We start from the raw sequence: 11,606 nt of genomic DNA on the forward strand, positions 1-11,606 counted from the left end.
AATATTGAGTTGGGTTTCCAGAGTAATTTCATATATTTTCATTTCATTTAAGCCACATAACATCCATGTGAGGTGGATAGATGGGTATTATTTTTCCTTTTTTGAGAAAAACTGTGGCTTAGTGAGGTTTAGTAAGGTACCCTTTCCTCAAAGATAAACAGTTTAAATCCTAATATTTCACTTTTGACTCCTTTAAATGCCTTTGTCACAAGAAGTCTGGAAGGATATATTTATCTGTTTATGATTTCGGTATATTTATGTGTATTCAGGAAATAGCAGAGGAATAAAATATTGATATAGAATTTCAGGAAGTACGCTTTTTTAAAAAAGGAAACCAACAGCAATCATGAAGTAATATTTTTAAAAGCTGAATTAAAATACACATTAAATTAGTAATGGTTGTTGCATCTGAGAAATAAAAAGGAGGACAAAGCAAACTACAACAAACCCAGCCCAATTTAAGTTACAATCTAACAATGCCATTTTGGAAGCATGTAATAGTAAGGCTTAGAATACTGGAAAGAAAAAAAAAGCCAATATAATAGGAAAAGAAGAAGAAAATACTTAAAATAAGGGATAAATATACCAAGAAACAAGAATCTTTCTACAGAAATTATATTGAAAAGTTAAATCTAGCCTGATTCAGAATTAAGCAAAAGCACTAACAACTAAATATAGCCCACGTTCAAATAGAGGCATATTTTAGTATAAAGTGCACACGATAAAGCTTTATAGCTTAAGGGGAAAAATGCCAATACCTGTTAAGGTACCTATTATGCTTAAACTTTTTATATACATCACCTCATTTAATCTTTATATCTTTTGGGGGTTGGATACTGAGGACTGAGCTCAGGGGCACTTGACCACTAAACCACATCCCCAGCCCTATTTTATATATTATTTAGAAACAGGGTCTCACTGAGTTGCTTAGCACCTGGCTTTTGCTGAGGCTGGCTTTGAACTAGTGATCCTCCTGCTTCAGCCTCCCAAGCCACAGGGATTATAGGCATGTGACACCATGCCAGGCTAACCTTTTTAATCTTAATGGAGCTCAGTAGTATCATTTTATAGATGAGGGAAACAAAGTACAGAGAGGTTAAATAACTTGTCCAAGGTTACATAATTAGAAAATGGTTTATTAGGTTCATTTGATTTCAAACTAGTTTCTTCTAGAAAGTTAACTCTCTTTAGAAAAAGTAGATTTTGCAGTTATATTTAGTTTTTGGCAACATGAGAAACAGAAATAAATAAAGAAATATTTATAAAGTCACTCCTAATAATCATATGGCTGACAATGCACGAGATGTTGTAATTTAACTCACTAATCCTAGTGACATGAGCCTTAGTCATAAGAGTTAGGTTTGAATCGTGAAATTCTTATGTAAGAAGGGATAAGTTCTCAAACTCTTTAGGCCAATGTCCAATAGACTAGTCTTCCATTTTTTATATTTATGAAATATAACTCCTGGATGTTATGCTAAGCTTCTCAGGAATGGAAAGATGTGCAAGGCATAGTTCTCTGCCCTCAGAGGTTATTTTTATTAAATCAATTTAGTTAAATGGAAATCACTTTTTACAGGTAGGCCCAAATCTTCATCATGTTGGCTTAGGACCTGACTTCCTGTACAAGATTCCTAAAGCACTAGAAGTAAAATTAAGAATCAATAAATGGGATGGATTCAAACTAAAAAGCTTCTTCTCAGCAAAGGAAACAATAATGTGATAAGAGCACCTACAGAATGGGAAAAAATCTTTACCACATGCACCTCAGACAGAGCACTAACTTCCAGGATATATAAAGAACTCAAAAAACTTAACACCAAAAAACCAAATAACCCAATCAACAAATGGGCTAAGGAACTGAACAGACACTTTACAGAAGAAACAATTGCTCAACAAACATGAAAAAATGTTCGTCATCTGTAGCAATTAGAGAAATGCAAATCCAAAGTACTCTAAGATTTCATCTCACTCCAGTCAGAACAGCAATTATTAAGAATACAAAGCAATAATAAGTGTTGGCAAGAATGTGGGGGAAAAGGTACACTCACACATTGTTGGTGGGACTGTAAATTGGTGCAACCACTATGGAAAACAGTATAGAGATTTCAGAAAACTGGGAATGGAACAACCATTTGACCCAGTTATCCCACTCTTTGGTTTATACCTCAAAGACTTAAAATCAGCATTTTACAGTAAAGCAGCCATATCAATGTTTATAGCAGCTCAATTCACAATAGCTAAACTATGGAACCAACCTAGATGCCCTCAACAATTGAATGAATAAAGAAAATGTGGTACATATACACAATGGAACTCGGACTTAAAGAAGAATGAAATTATGGCATTTGCAGGTAAATGGATGAAATTAGAGAATATCTTGCTAAGTGAAATAAGCCAATCCTGAAAAAACAAAAGCCGAATGTTTTCTCAGATAATCGGATGCTGATCCATAGTGGAGCGGGCCAGGTGGAGGGGATAGGAAGAATGAAGAAACTTTGGTTTGTGTAGAGGGAAGTGAGGGGAGGGGTGGGGTTGTGGGGATGGGAAGGTCGGTAGAAAGAGACAGACATTATTACCCTATACACATGGTTGACTGCACTTCTGGAGTGACTCTGCACCATGGACAGCCAGAGGAATGAGAAGTTGTGCTCCATTTGTGTACTATATGTCAAAATGCATCCTACTGTAAAATTAATTAATTAATTAAAAATAATTACATTCTCAATCAACATTATCCTTTTAGGTTTGCACTCTGCTATAGTTTAGCTCTTAACTGTCTCCCAAAGGCCCATGTATTAAAGGCTTGAACCCCAATTTGTGGCACTCCTGGGAGATGATAGAACCTTGAAAAGATGAAGCTTCTTGGGAAGAAGTTAGGTCCTTGGGGTATGCCCTTCAGAGAGATATGGGGACCCTAGCCCTTTTCTCTTTCTTTTGCTTCCCTGTCATGAAGTAAATGGTCTTCCTCCACCACATGCTCCTGCCATGATGTACCATGTTGCTACAGGCCCAAAGCAATGGGTCATATTGGTTATGGACCTAACGCTCCAAAATTGTGAGCCAAAATAAACCTTTTCTCTGTATAAATTGATTATCTCAGGTATGTGTTCCAATAACAGAAAGCTGACCAACACATACTGTATACAAGAAGATAACCACTAAAGACAAATGCCCAGAGGGACACAGGATAAATAAACTGTTGTAAAGGAGAGGCCCCTGACACCTATGAATCAGAGCAATACTAGAATAATTCTTCAAACGTTTCGGCCAGCTAATCCCACCTTCCATCACATTCCTATTCTTTTTTTGTTGCTGCCTAAGATGTAAGCTCCTCTGGTTTACAGTCTCATCCCTATACTTCTCTGTGCATCCTCTTCCCTGACCCCACCTCCCTAGCTCCTCTCCCCCCCAAATTTTGCCATTGCATTCTCTTGCTCCATCTTCAAAATCTTGGCTAAATGTTGCCTTAACCTCCTTGAATATATAATCACATTTGGATTTTCTCTCTTTTTTCTACCCTGGTCACCATCAGCACACTCAATTAATCACCAAAATCTTGTGGTTATTTTCTTGAAGGGAAAAGATAATGAAATGAGCAAAAAGACTATTATGTAGTCTATGTGGGGCACCATGTCTAGTTCATCCTTGTTTCTAAGATATTTACAACTCTAAAGATTATAGTAAATAGATTGAAATGCAGCTGATCTTTGCAATATAAATGCAAATGAACTGTGTAGGGTGAAATGTAAATGATTATTGCCTTGTGGATATTAACCAGTTTTACCCCTAATTGTACACTCTTTTTCAACGTTTTGGCATCCCTGATTGGATTGCCTACATATGTGTGGGTTTGAATTTTTCTTATAACATCTTACTATTTCCCTTATTAATATATGAGTTAAGTAATCTCTTTGACACTGCTATTGTTTGAGTGTCATATATTGGAAGCTTTTGTCTCCAGTGTGGCAGCACTGAGGTGACAGAATCTTTAAAAGCTGGGACCCAGTGGAAGGTAATTAGATCATGAGGGTACCATTCTTAGAAGGAATTAATGCTGGTCTTGTAGGACTGGATTAGTTCCTGAGAGAATGGGTTGTTATAAAAGAGCAAGCTTGACCTCTTCATGATCTCTTGCTTCCTTCCTTGCCATGTGATTGCTCTTGCATGTACTCCTATTATTGTGATGCCATCTACCATGAAGTCCTCATCAGAGCTGAGTGTGATACTCTTGAATTTCTACAACTGGGAGTTAAATAAATCTTTTTTCTTTATAAAGTACCTACCCTCAACTGCTTTGTTATCGCAACACAAAACAGGCTAATACAGACACGTTCATTTTAAATGGGCATGAATCTATATTTTGCTCTTTAAAAAATTATCCTTTAAAATTCTAAATGTCTCTTGAATTTATGTACCTTTTTACATCCTAATAACTCTTTCAGCACAAATCATTATATTATCAGTCTCCTAATTGCATCCTTGTCTCTAGTCTCTCTATCCTATTTCATTCTCTCCTTAGTTAGAGTGCTTTTTCTAGTGTGTAATTCTGAACACACCATCCAACTTTGTAAAATCTCCTGCTCCTAGGATAAAGTGCAACCCTCTAGGCATATTTGGCTTCTCTTGACTCATTGCTTGATATTGCCCTGCAATTCACCAGTCAGATTCATTTCAGTTCCCCAAATTCACTGCCTTCTCTGTTCCCTCCGGAATTGAGCACTTGCGGGCCACTTTGCAAGCAAAAAAACCCTATGATTCTCAGCACTTAATTCTTGCTTATTCTTTATGGTTCATTTCTGTTACCACTGGATCTCTCATGCCTGTGTTAGATTCTTTACTTATGTCCTCCTCAATCAGCCTGTACTTGCACCACTTTACCCTCCTTCCAAAGAATACATATTACACTATATTATAATTGCTCTTTAATGATCTTCTCTGCTAGTCTGTAAGCTCTATGAGGGCAGGTCTTCAGCAGCTGTATAATTTAGGGTAAGTCCTTGAACTCCTTAAGGTATAATCCAATAAATAATATTTAATACTTTATGTTTTATGTCCAAACCTGCCATTGCTAAGCACTATATCCCCCGTTCATGACACAGCATACAGCACTCATTCAAAAACATATTCAGAAAGCTGAGTTCTCCACAGGGTACCAGGATAAGAGAAATTTTCCTATAAAAATTCTTCTCAGCTGGGTGTGGTGGTGCATGCTTACAGTCCCACTACCCAGGAGGCTGAAGTGGGAGGAGTTTGGGGCAGGCCTGGGCAAGAGAGCAAGACCCCATCTCAAAAAAAAAAAAAATTTCTTAAGAACCCATGACTCATATCATGAACCCCAATTGTTCCCCTTCAAAAAATAAAAAAAGTACAAATTATACTCAAATAGAATGTGCTTCATCTTGTTTAGGTTTTTATTTTATAGAGTTAAATATAGAACCCCTCTGCTTTTTAATTGTAAACAGTTCCATAAAATGACCATTCCTGGGAGAGATGAAAGAGGGTTTTGTTTTACTTTATAACAGGGGAAAGAGAAGAGAAGCAGAAAAAAGCATGAGAAAGGGAAAGGAAGGCTAGAATTAAGTGAAATAGCCACAGTACATGTGATGGGGGTCTGTTGCTTATTCTTTTAAAAAAATATATATTCTACTGAATTCCTCTTAAATTGACCCAAGCAATATTATGAGTTTTAGGATAATTGTTGAAATAGTAACTTAGAAATAAGGTACAGAAGCAGAACATTATACATTTATGTTGTTTAAATTCTATAGTATTTTACATTCATTAAACAAATAACTGATATTTCTTTAGGTCTTGAAGAACTCAAAAGCCTAATATCAAAACAAACAAACAAACAAACAAATCCACAAATAACCCAATCAATAAATGTGCAAAGTAACTAAACAGACATTTCTCAAAAGAAGAAACAAAATGGCCAAAAATATATAATTTATTCTTAACAAACAAAATCCATCTTTATTATTTGAATTAGCACAATGTACAATGTGGGTAAAGTTTGAGTACATTATGCTTAGTGAAATAAGCCAGTCACAAAAGGAAAAATAGTGTATGACTTCCCTTATATAAAGTACTTAGAGTAGTCACACTCATAAAGACAGAGAGTAGAATGGTGATTGCCGGGGTCTCTGGGGTGACAGGAATGAGGAGTTAGTGTCTAATGGGTATGAAAATGTTCTGGCAATGGATGCTGGTGATGGTTACACAATGACATGAATATACTTAACACCAATGAGCTGTACATTTAACAATAAGGTTGTAACTGTTATATCTATTCAATCATAATTTTAAAAAAGGAAAGTGTGACAAATCTTGTCTTTTGCCTCGAAATTATAGTAACTGGCAGTTACTAACAGGAACCCTGGACAGATTAGGATGTATAGGCCAGTGTTATTGATGCAGGGGCAAGACAGGAAAGGATTCTAAATGTAAATTTAGAAGAAACTCATCAGATAAAGTTAAAGGTTGAAAGCATAAGAAAAAAAAATGCTGCTCTGTGTTTAGTAACAATGAAATGTTTTCTTAAGATTGTGTTTAAGACCCTCGTACTTGTGTAGTCTTTTAGAGAAATGTTGTCTCTGCGAAGTTTTACTCATAGCCCAAGGAGGGAAGCATTTCAGTGACATGGAGAGATGGGACCTTGGAGCCAGAATGTCTGAAACTGAATGTTGGCTCCACCTCGATGAATTCACCTTCATTGTGTTGTTTTCCACTAGAAACTAGGAGCAATGGTAACAGCACCTAGCTCGCTGAGTTGGCATAAGGTTTAAATATGTAAAACACCGTGAACAGCATGTGGCATGCAGTGAACACAGTGCAGATTTAGCTGCTGTCCTTGCTCTTTACACTCTGGGGATTCCTGTGTACCACTGTGAACTTTTAGGGGGGTTGTGAGCTCAGATTGATTTAATAATAATATGATATTCTTTTCCTTTTTCATTCACATTCTCTCACATGTAGCAGTGAAATTTCCCAGTGGCCACTATGTGCCATTTGATATTACCACAGGTAAAAAGCAGAAGCAAAGATGAGAATCCAGCTATCATCTGTTATGTCAGCCATTAAAGAGATTTGCAAAATTCTCTTTTCACATTGCCACTCTCCTTGCAAAAAAATTTTTTGAAGGTTTGGAAAATACAGTTCTTTTTCATTAAAGGAAATATTCTTTATATTACTGTGTAATGAGTTTATTAGTTTTAAAATTAATTAATATTTTAAAGTTCCTCAGTTTTAATCTCTTTATTCCACATTTTTTTATTGGTGCATTATAGTTGTACATAATCATGGGATTTATGCACACCATATAACAATATAATTTAGCCAATATCATTCCTCAGTATTTCCCCTTTCCCTTCCCTCCTCCTTCCCCCAGTCTCTTCAGTTTTAATTTCTAACCCAGTAAATGTAGAACATACAACCAATATAAACAAGAATTGTTTTTTTAAAATAATTTTTTAAAAAAAATATATATATTTAATCCTGAGACCAAAAAGAGAACTGCTGTCCAATTACAGTGTATGTGTTGATCTCTCCAAGTGACTGTGAGCTCTTGGGATAGAAATAATCTCTTTTTTTTTCCTTTTTCTTTTATTTCCTCTAGTTTTAAATTTCTTACAGACTTTTTACATGGTAAACAATCAATAAAGGGAAGGAAGTTAACACATATTAGTAATTGCCATAAATTCAGGGCTTAGTATAGACTGTGCATAGTGCTTAATCTTTACATATTGTTATCTTATTAACCCTCACTTGGGTCTATAATGATCTCTATTATATATTATATAGGAGAAACTTAAAGACCATTAAGTAATTTACCCAAAGCATATAGCTACTAAATGGAAACAATAGGATTCCACTCTCAGACATCTGATTTTACCTGCTAAACTGTTAACCATGTTGACAGAGTTGGAAAATGTAGAAACATTCAGAAAGCTATGATTAAGCAAAGCTAATTACTTACAAAGCATGGTTCCAGTAGTACCTATTAAATACCTACTTTACCTTTGCCAGAAGGTGTTACTCTTGGATATTCCCGTTGCCTCTTTGAGCAACTCTTATCTGGTTTAATACAGAGAGTATATTCTCTAATACTCATATTAAACAGGTCTTTCCTAAGAAGGACTACTCCCTAACGAGAACACCTTGCCTCTGCTGCTCAGGAAATGAAAAAGAAGTGCCTCTCAGAATCTCTGAAAGAACTAGAATATGCAAAATTTTAAAATGTAACATTATTTAGAATCAATATAACAATAATATAAGAAAAATCGAGAAAGAAAAATAATTGCATCACTCTAAAATTTTTGGTATATTTCCTTCAATTTTTCTATTTGAAAAAAAATAACACATAACTATAATGGTACTGTACTTGGAAATTTGTCTCCTTCCTAAATGAAGTGTATTTAACACCTATACTTTCTCTATAAGGCACATGCTGATTTGAATGTGGTTTGTCCCAATCAAAACTCATGCTGAAATTTAGTTGTCAATGTATTTGTATTGGGAAGTAGGACTGTTAAGAGGGATAAATGTCTTTCTCCCAAGACATAAATACATTAGTTTTCTCAAGAGTGGGTTGTTATAAAGCATCTGGCCCCCTTTGTTCCCTCTTCTGCAAGCACCTGTTTGCCCTTCCACTTTTCTGCCATGCATGTGGACTTCACCAGAAACTGAGCAGATGTCAGCACTATTCTCCCAGACTCTCAGAACTGTGAGCCAAAAGAAACCTCTTTCTTTATAAATCTCCCAGTCTCAGGTATTCTGTTATAGCAACAGAAAAGGTCTAAGACAACATACCACAGCCTTCTGTACTTAGGAACACTGGACAGCACTTTAGAAATATGCTTGGGGGCCATTTTAAACAGCAAAATCACCATCATCAAGAACAAAAATTGCAAAAATCAGGGCACTAAATAGAGCGCAAGAAAGACATTTGTTTACAATAGGGGAGCCAAAACAAGAAGGCAATGCCTCACCTTAATTGACCTAGGCTGGGAGTATGTCAGGTGCCTCAAATTTTTGCTATTCTGTGCTTCTCTGCAAAAGAGCATAAAACCAGGAGCCTTTGGAGTTAAAAAAAATAAATTTTAGCTATTAAGTAAATGTGTAAATATGGTATCTGTGAGTTAGAAGGATTGACTATATATTTCCTATGGGGAACAATTAAGCCATTTATTTTTCCTTCTATTAAAATAATGCTACGATCAATATGTTGATGCATAAAACTTCTTCTTTTAGGAGTATTTCCTCAGGAACTACAGGTGGGGTTTTAATTTTGATAGAGCATACTGATTGCAGTTGTTCTTAGTGTAGTTCAAGACAGTTTTTCTAAGTCCTTATGGGTTAATCGGCTTTCCATAACTAAAATAAATACTTGAAATAATCAACTTATTTTTTAAAAGGTTTATTTTGGCTTGGTTTTGGAGGTTTCAAGTCCATGATCAGTTGGCTCTGTTGCCTAGGTCCCACCTCTTATAGGTTCCACCACTTCCTAATAGCAGCAAACTGGGAACCAATCCTTAACACACAGGCCTTCAGGGGACATTCCAGATCCAAACTATAAAATATCTTGCTACTCACACAATGTGGTCCTAGAACCAGAACATCAGCATTAGCAATTACCTGGGAGTTACTTGACAAAATCACCCCAGACCAAGTGACCAGAATCAGGTTTTTAACAAAATCCCCAGGCAATTTTAATACACATTTTAAAGTCTGAGAAGCTCTGCTATAATCAAGGATTCTCCAACTTAGGAATGCATCATCTTCAACTAGCCAGACTGTGAAAACGCAGATGGCCAGACCTCATTGCCAGCATTTCTGATTGAGGAAATCTGGAGGAGGCCTGAGATTTTGCATTTCTAACAAATTCCCAGGTGATGCTAATGCTCTGCCACACTGCGCACTGCTTTGGTTGATTCACGGGTAGATTATCTTGTAGAATTAATGTTTATAAACTGCCAATTCACCTTTTGTGGTGGTGAGGTGAAATAACTGATTTATTGCTTATCAAAACAAATCCTTCTCACTGGATAGAGCCAGGCTTTGTGGAGGTGGGACAAGTCAACCAAAATGGTTGGCCCTAGTCATGGTTGGCAGGAGTAGGCCAATATGGATGAGTCTAACTGAGAAACAACAACAAAAAAATTTTAATGTGTTTTTCTATTTATTATTTAAGCATACTCTATAAAAGAATCTATCACTAAAGTCACTAAAAAAATCATATTGAATAGTTATATTTTATGAATTGCATGCAAAAATAAGAGAATCTGAAGAATTTACTTGGTAAAGTTTCAAACTTTTCTTACTTTTTCAATTTCTTATAATAAAAAATAATATATAGCAATGAAAGTGTAGGTCCAAAACAAGGCCCAGAGTTTACTTTCCTGGTCTCCTGAAAATTCGTGGCTGCCTCCACTCAGGAATTAACTGGCCATTTCTTAGAAGATAGAAATTGCAAGACTATAGTTTCTTCACATGGAAACCTCAAGTCCATCACACAATTGGTCACAAGTCAAACCTATGAAGAAACTTCTGGGTACAGGGTGTACACATATCAGGCAAATCACAATTACCATTTCATACTGCTTGTGAGCTTGGTGAGGCATTAAAGCAGTTTGGGTACTCCCCTGGAGTGACTTCCTTTTTCTTCCCCTGTGATCCCCTTTGCCTTGCCCTAATAACGAGGTTCTCCTATCATTCCCCTTTATTTTTTTAGACCGTTCCAAGGATTTTTTTCCCTCCCCACTGAAACATTTTTATTTATATGAATGTAATACAACCCTAGAAAAAGAATTCTAAGACTTTCCTTCACATGTGTGTTTTCATCCTGCTTCAGCCTGGTCCATGATGCCAGCTGAGGCAGTCAGTAGAATGGAGCCAAACTGACAGGATGGGAGCAGACTGTTCTGCCACTTTTGTAGATCTTTCAGTAACAACAAATCTCAACTGATCATGCCACACTTGTTTAACCTGCCTATAAGGTTCACAACAAATTTCCCAGCTCTGTGATCATCAGTGATTTTAAATTTGCCATTGTAACCATGCTTCATCATTATAGGAAGAAATCAGATGATGACTTTGGAGCAAGGCCTAACAAGCACTTGGTATTTGCCTCTTTTTTCGTCTTTGTTGATACCGTTGAGGGTGTCAGCATGGGCATTCGTTCGTACCATTATGGCAGAAGGGAAACATGGAGAAAAGGGTTGGTCCAAGGCTTTTAGAACTTCAGTAACTGCTTTCAAAACCATTTCATGGCCTTTTAAAAAATTTATTTATTTTTTTATTGGTACCAGGGATTGAATCAGGATGCTTAACCACTGAGCCACATCCCCAACATTTTATATATATATATATATATATATATATATATATATATATATATTTTTTTTTTTTTTTTTTTTTTTTTTTTTTGAGACAGGGTCTCCCTGAGTTGCTTAGAGCCTCGATGAGTCGCTAAAGCTGGCTCTGAACTTGCAATCCTCCTACCTCAGCCTCTTAAATCTCTGGGATTATGTGTGTGCTACAATGAACTGCTTCACAGCTTTTTAAACAGTTGGCAGAGAGAAGGCAAAGCCTATTTAGAAAATAAT

At 36.1% G+C, this 11,606-nt stretch overlaps 1 pseudogene; it reads right to left on the reverse strand.

Moving 5' to 3' along the window:
• Nucleotides 1–10,811: 10,811 nt before the first annotated feature.
• On the reverse strand, nt 10,812–11,189 carry LOC113183117 (small ribosomal subunit protein uS8 pseudogene; annotated as a pseudogene).
• Nucleotides 11,190–11,606: the final 417 nt, after the last annotated feature.

Source organism: Urocitellus parryii, chromosome 2, assembly GCF_045843805.1.
Source record: "Urocitellus parryii isolate mUroPar1 chromosome 2, mUroPar1.hap1, whole genome shotgun sequence".
NCBI classification, from domain to species: domain Eukaryota; kingdom Metazoa; phylum Chordata; class Mammalia; order Rodentia; family Sciuridae; genus Urocitellus; species Urocitellus parryii.